This window comes from Coenobita brevimanus, chromosome 13 (assembly GCF_032717465.1).
Source record: "Coenobita brevimanus isolate Jiangsu-jjx chromosome 13, ASM3271746v2, whole genome shotgun sequence".
Lineage (NCBI taxonomy): Eukaryota > Metazoa > Arthropoda > Malacostraca > Decapoda > Coenobitidae > Coenobita > Coenobita brevimanus.
In genome coordinates, this window is record NC_136966.1 from 29,543,692 (window position 1) to 29,556,567 (window position 12,876).

Sequence of the window (12,876 nt, forward strand, 5' to 3'; positions counted from 1 at the left end):
TGCCTGGCTGCATTTGTTTATATTGTTGTTGGGGAAAGTCTTTTCTATACTTTTACAGTATGATCGTGATCATTCTTGCAGTGCTTACTGATGTTTTAATATTGTAACTGTCGTCGTTATTTGCATAATAATAATAATAATAATAAAGAAATTGTAATGATAATTTTATTGTTATTATTATTAATATTATTATTATTATTATTATTATTATTATTATTTATCATCATTATTATTATTGTTATTATTATTATTATTATTATTATTATTATTATTATTAACGCTTCCACTAACAAAGCTGGACAGAGATTATATATTCAATCGTGTCTGTCTGTTGTGCAAATGATATCTGGAAAAGGTATCAGACTTCGCTGAAATCTGGTGGCTATATGGGCAGTGGGGAAAAGAAGAATTTATTAGATTTTAAGGTAGATACTGATTCCCATGCGGGAATAAATAGGATATTTTATTACTACTGACGGAGGTATGCAATCTCTGAAAGTATGTAGCAGGACAGACCAAGACCACATATTCAACTACTGGTTGTTTGAGACCGTAAAAGTATTCTTCCTGGTAAGAAAGAGAATTCCAGCAGTACCATAAATCATAAATCCTATTGACTTTGGAAAAAATATATAACTCAATGAGCGACTTGTAGTGATCACCGTGATAAATATCATCATCATCAACAATATGCTTAACTCGCCACATGCTGGACACTTTTCAATGTATCACCCCCGTGCCGGCCAATTTTCGATTTTTTTTTTTTTTTGCTAAAATGATAGATTTTGATGTGAAATAAACGAATATCACCATGAAGAACTCACTGGAGGTCAGAAGTGCATTTTCTGTAGTCCCACCGTCTGCCTTCAAGTGTGTGCGTGCAGCAATGCCCAGCGGAGGTGAGAGAAAACCCTTTTTCTATCCAAAGTACTGTAAACTCAGGTATTCTCACCAACGTGACTCAGGGAAGGTATAGGAATGTTCGTTACACTTTTCTGTCCACTTGACACTCAATTTTTTTTTTTTCATGGGATTTCATAAAGAAAGTGTCTTTTTTCGCAAATAAATCACTTCCTACTTCAACACCTGTCACACTATAGGTATCTCTCTCACTGTGAAAGCACTGTCGTACAGGTTCGAGAAAATATGCACAACTTGACTTCACAATGTATAGCCCTTTTGCTTATGATAAATTATTTACAACATGCCTTCAGTATCACAGACATTATAAGAGTATTTTTGAGCATCTCACTGTCTTACATTAACGAGAACATATGTAAAACTTGACTTCACTACCTACAGTCCTTTCACTTATGAGAGAATATTTACAACATGCCTTCACTTTGTTCAGTACTTGTAACACTTTCTGAGCGTCTTTTTCTGTACTTGCAACACTTTTTGAGTGTCTTTTTGTCACTCGTGATTACTACACTATTCTTACTCAGTAGTTGCGAGAGTGTGGTACTCCTCAAAGCATGGGAATATATACAGTCCTATGTCACAGTCTGCACTCATATACCTTGCGTCCTTTTGCTAAGTACGTGGCTTTACTGTGTTGTTTGCACACACGTGACACCTCCGTTGGGAATTTGAACACTTTGCACTTGGAGGGACGATACTGGGGAAGTGTCTAGCAGTGAGCCGGACAGGTGTGGTGGCAGTGTGGCGGTGGCGAGCTGCGCTTCTATCTTCTGCCATATTCCCAAACTATTTCCTGCACCAGCTCACAAATATATCCCTCAAAGATCTTCTGGATGCCAGTGGTATGTGCGTGGAGGTAGTGAGCATTGAGGACGGTGATGTCGAGGAGGTGGAAAAATTCTTATATCACTTCATCATGGGCCTGGCACTGTCCATGCTGGAAATCATTGCAGCTGATTAATCCACCTGTTGCATGCTCACGTTGTAAGCCAAGACAAGTTCTGGTTTTCAGATGTGGTGTTGTCCTTCTACCCTGTAATCTATGCTGTCTGTGCAGTGTACAAGGGGTCAATAAACAGACGAGAGGAGGAAGACTTTGTGATTGTGGTGCCATGCTGTGGCGAGGATATTATTTGCCTTGTAAAAAACAACCTTGTTATTCTTAAGCTTCCTCCCCACCTTCACCATGTGCCAACAGTTCTTCTTTACAGTGCCGCACAGACCAGTTTCCTGCAGATGAAGGTACCTGGCAAGAATGGGGCTTGTGTACCAGTTGTCCAGGTACGGGACATGGTATTCCTCGATCATCATCTTTACCATAGCCGCTGACAGTCCCAAGCGTCTATTTTCTGTGATGTCTGTCTGAACACCTGTGTACAGGACTATGTCCTGCACATATTCAGTCCTATAGTTGCACATTACAAAGATTTTGAAGCCAAACCTGTGTCTTTTGCTGGGGATATACTGTCTGAATGCAACATTACCTCTTCATAGCACGAGACTTTCGTCTGTGACGAGGTCTTGGTATGGCAGGGGCGCACCCAGGGGGGTTTTCTGGTTGCCTGGAAACCCCCATCAGTCTGATTCCTCCAATTACTGCAAGGTGCAGTCCGACCAGGCCTATTCCAACAGTCAGACTTCACCCCATGCCATGATAACTTTCATACACCTGAATCATCTGAGTGCAATTCAGCACTCCCATACAATATCAGATATTGATGATATCTGTTTAATAAGTTATGATACGATGTACATCGCTATCATGTGCGTTTAAAATTGCAAGAGCGTTAAAGGAAAACAATTAATACACTGACCGTATTATTTTAATTCAGTGATCTGTTCATTAGTATTTGGTTAGAAAAAAAAAAAATCCTGAGGGGACTACAGTACCCCTCCCCCGGGACCCCACAGCTGTATGAGTTTGTTTTGCTCACAAAGACTTGCCAGTTATTTGGAAACCTTCCCTACTCAGTTTTTGAGTGCGCCTCTGTATGGAGAGAAGGAGGTACGGAATTTCTCTCGCAGGTGTTCAAAAACTAGATGTTTCCTCCTCATCCTGTGTGTGTTGCTAACGTTAGCAGGGTGAAGGGTGTCAAGAAAATGTAGGCAGCTCAGGATGTATTGAAATCTATTCCTCCCCATCACCTTGCCAAAAAATGGTGGTGCCATTACTGGATCCACAGTTCAATAGGAAGGAAGCTGATTGTTTTTCAATATCCTCATCAAAACCACAAGTGCTAGGAACACGTACATTTCACTCAGTGTCACGTCAGGTTCAAACAATCGGCTGTGTGATGTCTGTGTCGTTCCGCCATGCTCAAATGCTGCAATGGCATTGGTAAGGGCAACAATTTTCAATACAGAGTCCACTGGGAAGTAGTTTATAAAAAATTCCTGCCTACTTGAGCTAGGGGTCAGTTTGGGAACAGTACACCCGGCCTCATTCTCGTGGGTGAATGGGGTGAATGTGGGGGACAAAGTCACTCCCGTCCTCCCACTCCCACGTCGTTTCCTCCTCATCATCATCATCGCCTCTGTCGTCCTCGGGCCATGGGGAAGTGTGGGGAAGTGTGGGGAATGGGGGAACAGCTTCACGTGAGGTGCAGGGTGTGGGGAACTGGGAAAACTTTGTTCTGAGGTGCTAGGCTGAGCTGGGTCACGTGGGGGTGAGGGAGAGCGCGGGCGAGATGACTCACTCTCCCCCAACAATGGAACTTTCCCAAATCGGCCCCTCTTTCTCCTCACACCTTTCTTCCCACGTAGGGAAATCCTGGGTTTCCCCAACCACCCATGAATAGCTGAAGTGTCACCTTCCTCCTCTCCTTCCTCCTCATCGTCACGACGTGCAAGGTGACGACGTGCAGGTGGCCTCCTTCCATGTGTTGACCTAGCATGCCCCATATACCTTTATTTTGGGGGTGAAGGAATTTCCTCATTATTACTATCCTCATCAGGCTGGACGTAGTCTTCATCCTGCACGCCGTCATCCACATCACTTTCCCCAATGTAAGGGACCTTCAGGAGCTCCTGAATCTCCTCGTCTGGGAGACCGCGGCAAGACATTACTGCATTGTATGATAGACACAAGCAGAGTGTGGCAGAGTGAGCATGAAGAAGTAGTACGGGGGTTGATAGGGTTGAGCGCCTGAGGCAATATAGAGGAAGGGTTGCCCTACTAGCACACCAATTTTTGTGAGCATAGCTTGAAAATGCGGCCACCAATGAATTTTTGAAATTTAAGCCGTTTTAAAATGGCACTGACACTGGCTGCGGAATTACGTCAGACTGTTTTAAAATGGCACTGGCATGCAGCGGGTTAAAAGTATACAGGTGGCATTAATACTCGTAAAATCTAGCTGTTCATTATTAATCCTGGTAGTGTCATCTTTAATTTCTCAATGCTGTGTTTATTATGCTTAAAATTGCTGCTCTTATTATTATTGTATAACGAAAATGATAATTATCATCAGTACAATTATTATTATTCTAATTATTATATTGTTATACTCCCGAGCACCAAATGAGAAGCGTATATATTTTTATCGGTGTGTGTGTGTGTGTGTGTGTGTGTGTGTGTGTGTGTAATTCACCGGGTAGGTCAGGATCACTGGATGGTCGTGATGGTCGTGTGTGTGTGTGTGTGTGTGTGTGTGTGTGTGTGTGTGTGTGTGTGTGCTAACAAAATAACTCAGTGGTTATCACATTTTAACTAAACCTGCTGGAAGGCATGAGAGATAACTTATAACGAAACCTGTTGGTTTTGAGAACGAGAGCCAAATGTTAAAATCACAGAGTCAGGTAAATGTTTGACCCAGCAAAGTCAACTTACACAGTTTTTAATCTGTTCTGAACAAAGTTCAGGGTAGGGTTGAGGGTAGGACAAGATCGATGGCAGTTAGTTTAGTGAACAAGCAGCCAAAGGTCAAAGTCACATAGTAAAATAAAATTTCAACTCATGTGTCTGAGTAAAGGGAATATTACTAAAACAGTTCCAATGTGATATAGACCAAAATTGGAGAACGGGCTGAGAATCACTCAGAGTCGGAAGTTACTGATTTTGAGAGCAATATGTCAAAAGTTAAGGTCTGATCAACATCAACAACTTATTATTATTATTTTTTTTAACAACTGGGCACAAGAGTTCGCGGAGAGGTAGGGATAAAGGGCATCGACCTTGAGAGCAATCAGATGAAGATGAAGACAGAGGGATATGTCAAAAGCCGAAGTCACGGGGCAAGGTCAGCTCAAGCACTTTTGATCTGATTGAACCATACTTGGAGGAAGGAATGAGTGTCAACCAAGAACGAAAGTATTCGATTTAATAAATAAAGTGCAAGGTCACAGAGTAAGGCTAAAGTTCAGCCAGAACAGTATATCTGTGTGAACAAATATAGTAACTATAACACTTTCTGTATCAATACTGGTGGATGGGTTGAAAATCACCCAAGGGGTTAATATTTTGTTTTTGAGGCCATAGCTCAAAACTCAAGGTCATACGGCAAGACCAGCTTAAACAGTTTTTGTACGATTTAGACCAATATTTATGGACGCATTCGTTTGCACGACTGGATACAGAAAATCGTTTCCGAGCACAATCAGTACAAAGTCAAGGTCACACGGAAAGAATCAAAATTCAAGGCCACGGAGCAAAGCCTACAAAAGTTATGATCATATTTGAACCAAACATGGTGGAAGAATATTGGGGTCGACAAGTAAGAATCAGTTCGAATTTGAGAGAAATCAACCTACTATGAAGGTCACAGGGTCAAGTCAAATATTGTGTTCAAACTTCTTTCGATGGGCAAGGGCGCTGAACTCAATGAGTGCTCCTTCTGGTTATTTTATGTACTGTTATTGTACTTATTCAGGTTATTATAATAATTATTGAAATCGCGACTTGCGAAGCGAGAGCAGGATTTATGTTTTGATCGATGTGTGTGTGTGTGTGTGTGTGTGAACAAAATAACTTCGAATGTTTATCCGATTGTGACCAAATTTGGTAGAGGAGTAGAAGGACCATCAAGAAGTTGACTTGTTTTGGGGAACAACTGGTCAAAGGAGAAGGTTGTGTGGCTTGGGCAAAGATTGATCTAGGAAGTTCAACTTAAAACTTGTTTTGTTTGATTCAGACCAAACTAAATGGAAGTGTTGTGGGTTCTAGTTTGAATCAGTCAAAGGCCAAGATCACAGGGTAAGGTCAGATTTCGAACTGTGTGTCTGTGTGTGAATAAAATAACTCTAGCCTCTGCATCCGATTTGGATCAACCTTCGTAGTGAATAGCCAAGAAGTTTCCCTGCTGTTTTTGAGAACAAAGGGTTGAAGGTCAAGGTCAAAATAGCAAGGCCAACATAGGGATTTCTTGTCAGATTTACTGTACAACAAACTTTGTGGAATGGTTTTGGGTTGGGAATGAAGAAAAGGATTCTATTTTAAGAACTAATTCAAAGGTCAGTGTCTTAGATACAGGTCAAAACTCAGGAGTACATAGCAAGGTTAACTCATTCAGTTGATATAATCTGAACCAAACTTGGTGAACGTTAAATATCAGGCAAGAAATAAATAATTCTCTTTTGAGAGCAATCAGTCAAATGTCAAGGTCACATGGTATAGTCAAATATTCGGCTGGCTATACAGTCTGAGTGATCCTTCTTCTTCCTCTTCTTCGTCTTCTTCTTCTTCTTCTTATTATTATTATTATTATTATTATTATTATTATCATTGTTGTTGTTTATCATCATTGCCACTTCAGTTATTATAACCAGTATTGGTCAGTGCAGGTAATTATTTAAAGGCCACGCGATAGAGACAAATGTTCGGCCATTAGGGCAATGGGTTGGCGTGGGTGTGGCACTCGGAGTGGTTTGGCGTCTTCTTTTTCTTCTTCTTCTTCTTCTTCTTCTCTTTTATTATTATTATTATTATTATTATTATTATTATTACTACTACTACTACTACTATTATTATTATTATTATTATTATTATTATTATTATTATTAAAATATAAAAATCATTTCTTCAGCTACAACAACAGCAACAACAACTACTACTACTACTATTACTACTGCTGATGCTGCTGATTATGATGATGATGATAATGATGATGCTACCACCACTGCAGCTACTATTGCAACTACACTACATCAGCTACTACAACAGTCACAATAATGGATATTAGCTAATCTTTGTTATTGTCATTACCATCGTTACCAATAGTACTAAACAGTAAAACTGGCAGTATTGTCAGAGCCCTTGATGGAAATTTACTGAAGTTGTCTTTATCTATCGTCGTCATTACTACATTCAGCAGCATTATTCTCCTCGTCAGACCGCTACACACACACACACACACACACACACACACACACACACACACACACACACACACACACACACACATATGGAAACAATTTCCTCTCTGCCCCTGTCCAGCGCTATACAGTAGAATACAACAGTTCAACGAACCTCAGAATAGGCGCAATCTAGCCTACTTGGGTCATTGAAGGATTATCTATCTATCTATCTATCTATTGCCAGACGCCTCAATCCCGTTTGGGGTGGCCACAAACAAATCGCCTCCAAGTCGCCCTGTCCCCAGCCATTTCACTGCCCTGCTCCCAACTCACAACCCCCTCTCTCATATACCTCTCCACCCCATCCCTCCATCTCATCCTCGGCCTCCCCCTCCCTCTTTCCCCCTCCACCTCACTCATATACACTCTCTTCGTCAGTCTTTCACCCTCCATCCTCTCCACATGGCCAAACCACCTCAGTGTATTCCTCATAACGCTTCCTATCACATCCACATCCACACCACAACGTTCCTTTATATCCTCATTCGTCAGCCTGTCTCTCCACGTGACTCCACAGGCTCCTCTTAAATAACTCATTTCCACTGCTCTCACTCTTGACTTGTGTCCTTCCAACAATGTCCAAGCTTCACTTCCGTGCGTTAGAGTTGGTATCACAATACTGTCATGTAGTAACTTTTTCACTTCCATGCTCACTTCCCTGTTTCTTATCACTGCTTTCAAGGAACCAGCAACCTTTCTTCCCTGCTGTACCCTTTCAAGCACTTCACCCTCCAAACCTCCATCCTTACTCATCACACTACCCAAATACTTAAGCGTACTCACTAAATATCCTAATGCTCGTATTTCTTTAATATTATTTCCATAAAGTTAATTAATAATATTTTCATGGTGCATATCATAGCTATTGGTTGTTCAGCGTATAATAAATTCTGCCGACCTTTGATATCTCATCTGATTTCTTTATGCTTGCCTAAGATATGAACAGTACCGGGTATATTACTGTCTCTGATTATAGCTTTTAATTTTCGTCTTCTTTGACTGTCATGATGTTATTATAAGAGAAAATTTAATAATCGTATTTTGCTGCAGTTTTTTCCTTTAAAAAATTCTAAAAAAAAAAAAACTACTTTCTGTCCTCTGAATATTCTGTCCGTTATGAGAAAAACTAATATTTCTAATGACAGATACTGCTGACAAAACTCATGACAAAGGCAATTAAATCTAAGTGCGTTGTAAATACATTTCATGAAGAAGAGAGTATAGTGCGTAAACATAATGACGAAATTGCATAGCTATATAAACTTGGGAATAGAACTCACATGTTCTTATCTTGCAACTACGTTATAAACACAACAGTGTAAAACTGCACTAAAATATAAGTACAGCACTGCATCCTACAAAAAGATTTAAGTTGTCAGGAAATTTAGCTTAGAATTCCTGGCAATCCTCTATGCAACGTCTGCTACTGGATGTAAAAGGAATAGGCCAACGGAACTTACTTTTAATGCCTTTCAAAATCCTAAGGTAATCACAGTCAAGTGCTTCATCATGATGAAGGTTTCAGTTTCGCGTGTGGAGACACCTTTAGTTACATTCCACGAACACCCATATCACATCCTCTCATAAATCATTATAATGTAATTACTTAACCACAACACATCATAACACCACCAGGACACACACACACACACACACACACACACACACACACACACACACACACACACACACACACACACACACACACTAAAAATTCACCATAGCATCACAGTTCTCCACCTGCTAGTTACTGCGACACCTTTACATACATCGTAACGCAAGTCCCTAGAACACCTTCCAAAAGCTCACATAATATTGCAAAAACAGCTATATTGAAAAAGAAGTGAACAAAACATCACAGCTGCAAGTAAGATTCGTCAGTGACAGAATAAAGCAAACGACAAACAATAGCAGTCATAAAACACACACACACACACACACACACACACACACACACACACACACACACACACACACACACACACACACAGATTACAGACGATAAACAGAGGAAGGAAAAAAAATAAATAAAAAAATAATCCATACACCAGTTTACATGTGTCCTCCAGTCTCACACACACACACACACACACACACACACACACACACACACACACACACACACACACACAAAATCAGTAACAGCTGGACTTGAACAGGTGTTGGTTAAAGTTTGGGAGGAAACTATTCTGGGAAAGTAAGTTCAAAACTGATGCAGTTCGGGGAATAAAAGAATTCTGATAGGCGGAGGTTCTACAATATGGTAGTGTGACATTCCAATCCTGTGCGCTACCAGATGCCCGTGTAGCATGGGGGAAGGTGTGGAGAGGTGGCACAGTGGATGCAACTTAGTCTGAACATTCGCCATAAATGTATCTGTAAAATAATGCAAGGGAGGCAACATTCCTTCTTACTTATAGGGGAGGTAGTTCATTGTAACAGCAGGGTTATTCATAATTCTTACAGCTTTCTTCTGAATTCTGTCTAGTTGTTTTAGTGCAACCTCCCCACATCCACTCCACAAGGGTGAACACAGTTCCAGTTGAGAGGGCATATGACTTGTAACTTACTGCCAGCTACTCGTCAGTGAGAAAGTTACGGATTCTGTGTAATTACTCAAGTTTCCTTGAACCGGTTTTAGCAAGTGATGAAACATGAGAGGTCCAGCCGAGGGTGTTGTTAACTGAAACACCAAGAATTTCATCTCTTCTAGATATAGGAATATTGGATGCATTGACGGCAATATAGGAATCAGGCAATATCTGTCTATTAGTAAAACTGTATGTATACGATTTTCCAACCATTAAATGAGACAGTGATATTTGCCCCGATTCAGTGATCTTAGAGTAGTTTTGATTAATGGAGATTGTTGTACTGAGTTGAGAGTTAGAGAAATTAAACTTTGTGAATGGTTATTTACGTGTGAAGGAACTGAGAAATGTTGAGTCATCTGCATGTGAGTGAATGGGATTATGGGTGATAGGTAAAAGATCGTTAACATGAATTAGGAATAGGGTTGGAACCAGGGCTGATCCTTCTGGTACGCCATCATTAATCGAGTGGAATATGGAATATACATCATCTACTTTTATTTATATCTTTCTGTCGCTCATATATATATATATATATATATATATATATATATATATATATATACATAGTACTAGCCGTGTGTCTGTATGTGTGTGTGTGTGTGTCTTTTGGGCAGCCAAAACTACACATTCAAATCGCACCAAAATTGGCAGAAAAATCGCAAAAAAATTCGCTGATGTGAAAAAACCTGGTCCCATCACGATTGAAAAACTTTTACTCCATTTAATGGGCGATCACATTTTGATCAAAAAACGCTGCTCCCGGCACCCAGATTAGGATATCTGTAGAATTTTTTGCCCATAGGTACAATTATAATATATTATAGCAGCGTGAGAGTCCTACGCAGGAGCAAGTGCGAGGAGCCCAAAGGCCCCACAAGCACTTGCATATATATATATATATATATATATATATATATATATATATATATATATATATATATGATATTAGGATGCAAAGGTGTATAATGGATGCAAGAGCATATAGAGGTTGGGGGAGTGCACTCTCGGATTACCACTTGCTGGTGGTCAGAATCAATGTCCAAGTAAAATGGAGAAATAGAAGAACGGAAGGACGGGAGGAAGGAGTAGGCGCAAGGAGAGTTGAAGGGTTACAAGAGGATGAGAAAAGGGTAGAATATAAGAGAGAAGTGGAGGAGTGATTGGGTAAATATGGACTGAAGCAGATGGAGGATGTGGAAGGTGTGTGCAAGATATTTACCGAAGAAATATGTGCAGTATGTGAGGTGGTGTGTGAGGTGAAGAGAAGACGAATGGGGGTGCAAGGAACAGTATGCTGGAATGAAGAGGTGAGATAGGCTGTTGCACAAAAGAAGAAAGCACATAGTGAGTGGATGAGAAATAGGTGCATGGAAGAAGTTGGGAGACGGAAGAACGGAAGAGAGAAGTGAAAAGATTAGTAAGAGAGAGTAAGAAGAAAGTGGATGAGGAATTTGGAAGGAATATGAGTGTAAAGTGGAGGGAATGTAAGAAAATGTTCTGGAAAGAGATAAAGAGAGTTAGACAGGGTGGCAATGAAGTTAGTCGAGGAGTGAAAGATAAAAACGGTAGATTACTAGTGGAGAAGGGAGAAAAGGTGAGCAGATGGAGAGAACACTTTAATGAATTGTTGAACATAGAGAATGAAAGTAATGCTAGTATAAGTGGCTGGAGAATGGCTGGGAGAAGGAGGGATGTGAGAAAAGAGGAAGAAATCAGTAGGGTGGAAGTAGTGGAAGCAATGAAGAAAGTCAAAATGGGGAAAGCCCCAGGAATTGATGGAGTGTGTGGAGAAATGCTGAAGCATGGGGGAGAGATAGTAGTAGAATGGAAGTAGAAGATGTGCAGATTGGCCTGGGTGGAAGGTAGAGTCCCGGAGGATTGGAAGTCAGGTATAATTATTCCCTTGTACAAAGGAAAATGGGAAAAAGAAGCGGTAGAATAATTATAGGAGCATTTGTCTTCTTAGTGTATTAGGAAAAGTATATTGTAGGATACTTGTTGACAGAGTTAGGGAAATAACAGAGGAATTAGTTGGAGAAGAAGAGGAAGGTTTTTGGAAAGGAAGAGGTTGTGTAGATCAGATATTCATTCTTAGATCTTTAGTCGAAAAGTTTCTAGAGAAGGGAAAGAAGTTGTATGTAGCCTTCATGGATTTGGAGAAAGCATATGACAAGGTGGAGAGACAAGGATCGTGGAAAGTATTAAGAGTATATGGAGTAGATGGGAAGTTGCTGAATGCTGTGAAGAGTATGTATGAAGGTGCTAAGGCTGCAGTGCGTGTGGATAGTGAACTATGGTCCGTCTATTTTATGAAGAGCGTTTGGGCGTTGTCCCTCTTGGGAATTTCCTAGGCCGCCTCTCTGCCAAACGTGTACACCTCTCTGTCTCATGTCAGCTATTTATTACGTCTAAATGAAGTCTATTTACAGTATATATGTATTTAATTTTTTAATAAGGCTATATAGTGTTATAAATGCCTCTTTTTTTTCTTTTAATAACAATTACGTTTTATAAATACCACAACACTTGGCACCGTTCCTTTCCAACGGTGCCACGCTTGTAAGGGTAGAGTGACCGTGTTAATCCAGGTCATTTCCACTCTGGCCGCCACATGAGATGGATGCTCTTACTCCTGCTACTCGCTCTCGTGTGCTCCACAGTAGAGAAAAATAATTTATTTACAACGTACCGTAAATAAGTATTTCTTAGAAGAGAAGGCAAACAGAGGACCTAAAATTGATCCCTCAAAAGCTGTTATAAACCACAAATAAACATCACACTTTAAGGAGAAAATCACAGTCATAATAAAAAATAATGTTAGAGAGAGAGAGAGACAGAGCGAGAGAGAGAGGAGAGTGGTGTGCTGGGAGGGAGAGTTGTCATTAGCGCCTTTATTCTAATCCGATTAAGTTGCCCTGTACAAAGTATGGCAACACTGTGCGACGGAGACTCCCCAAGAGGGACAACGCCCAAACGCTCTTCATAAAATAGACGGACTATATGTGAATTT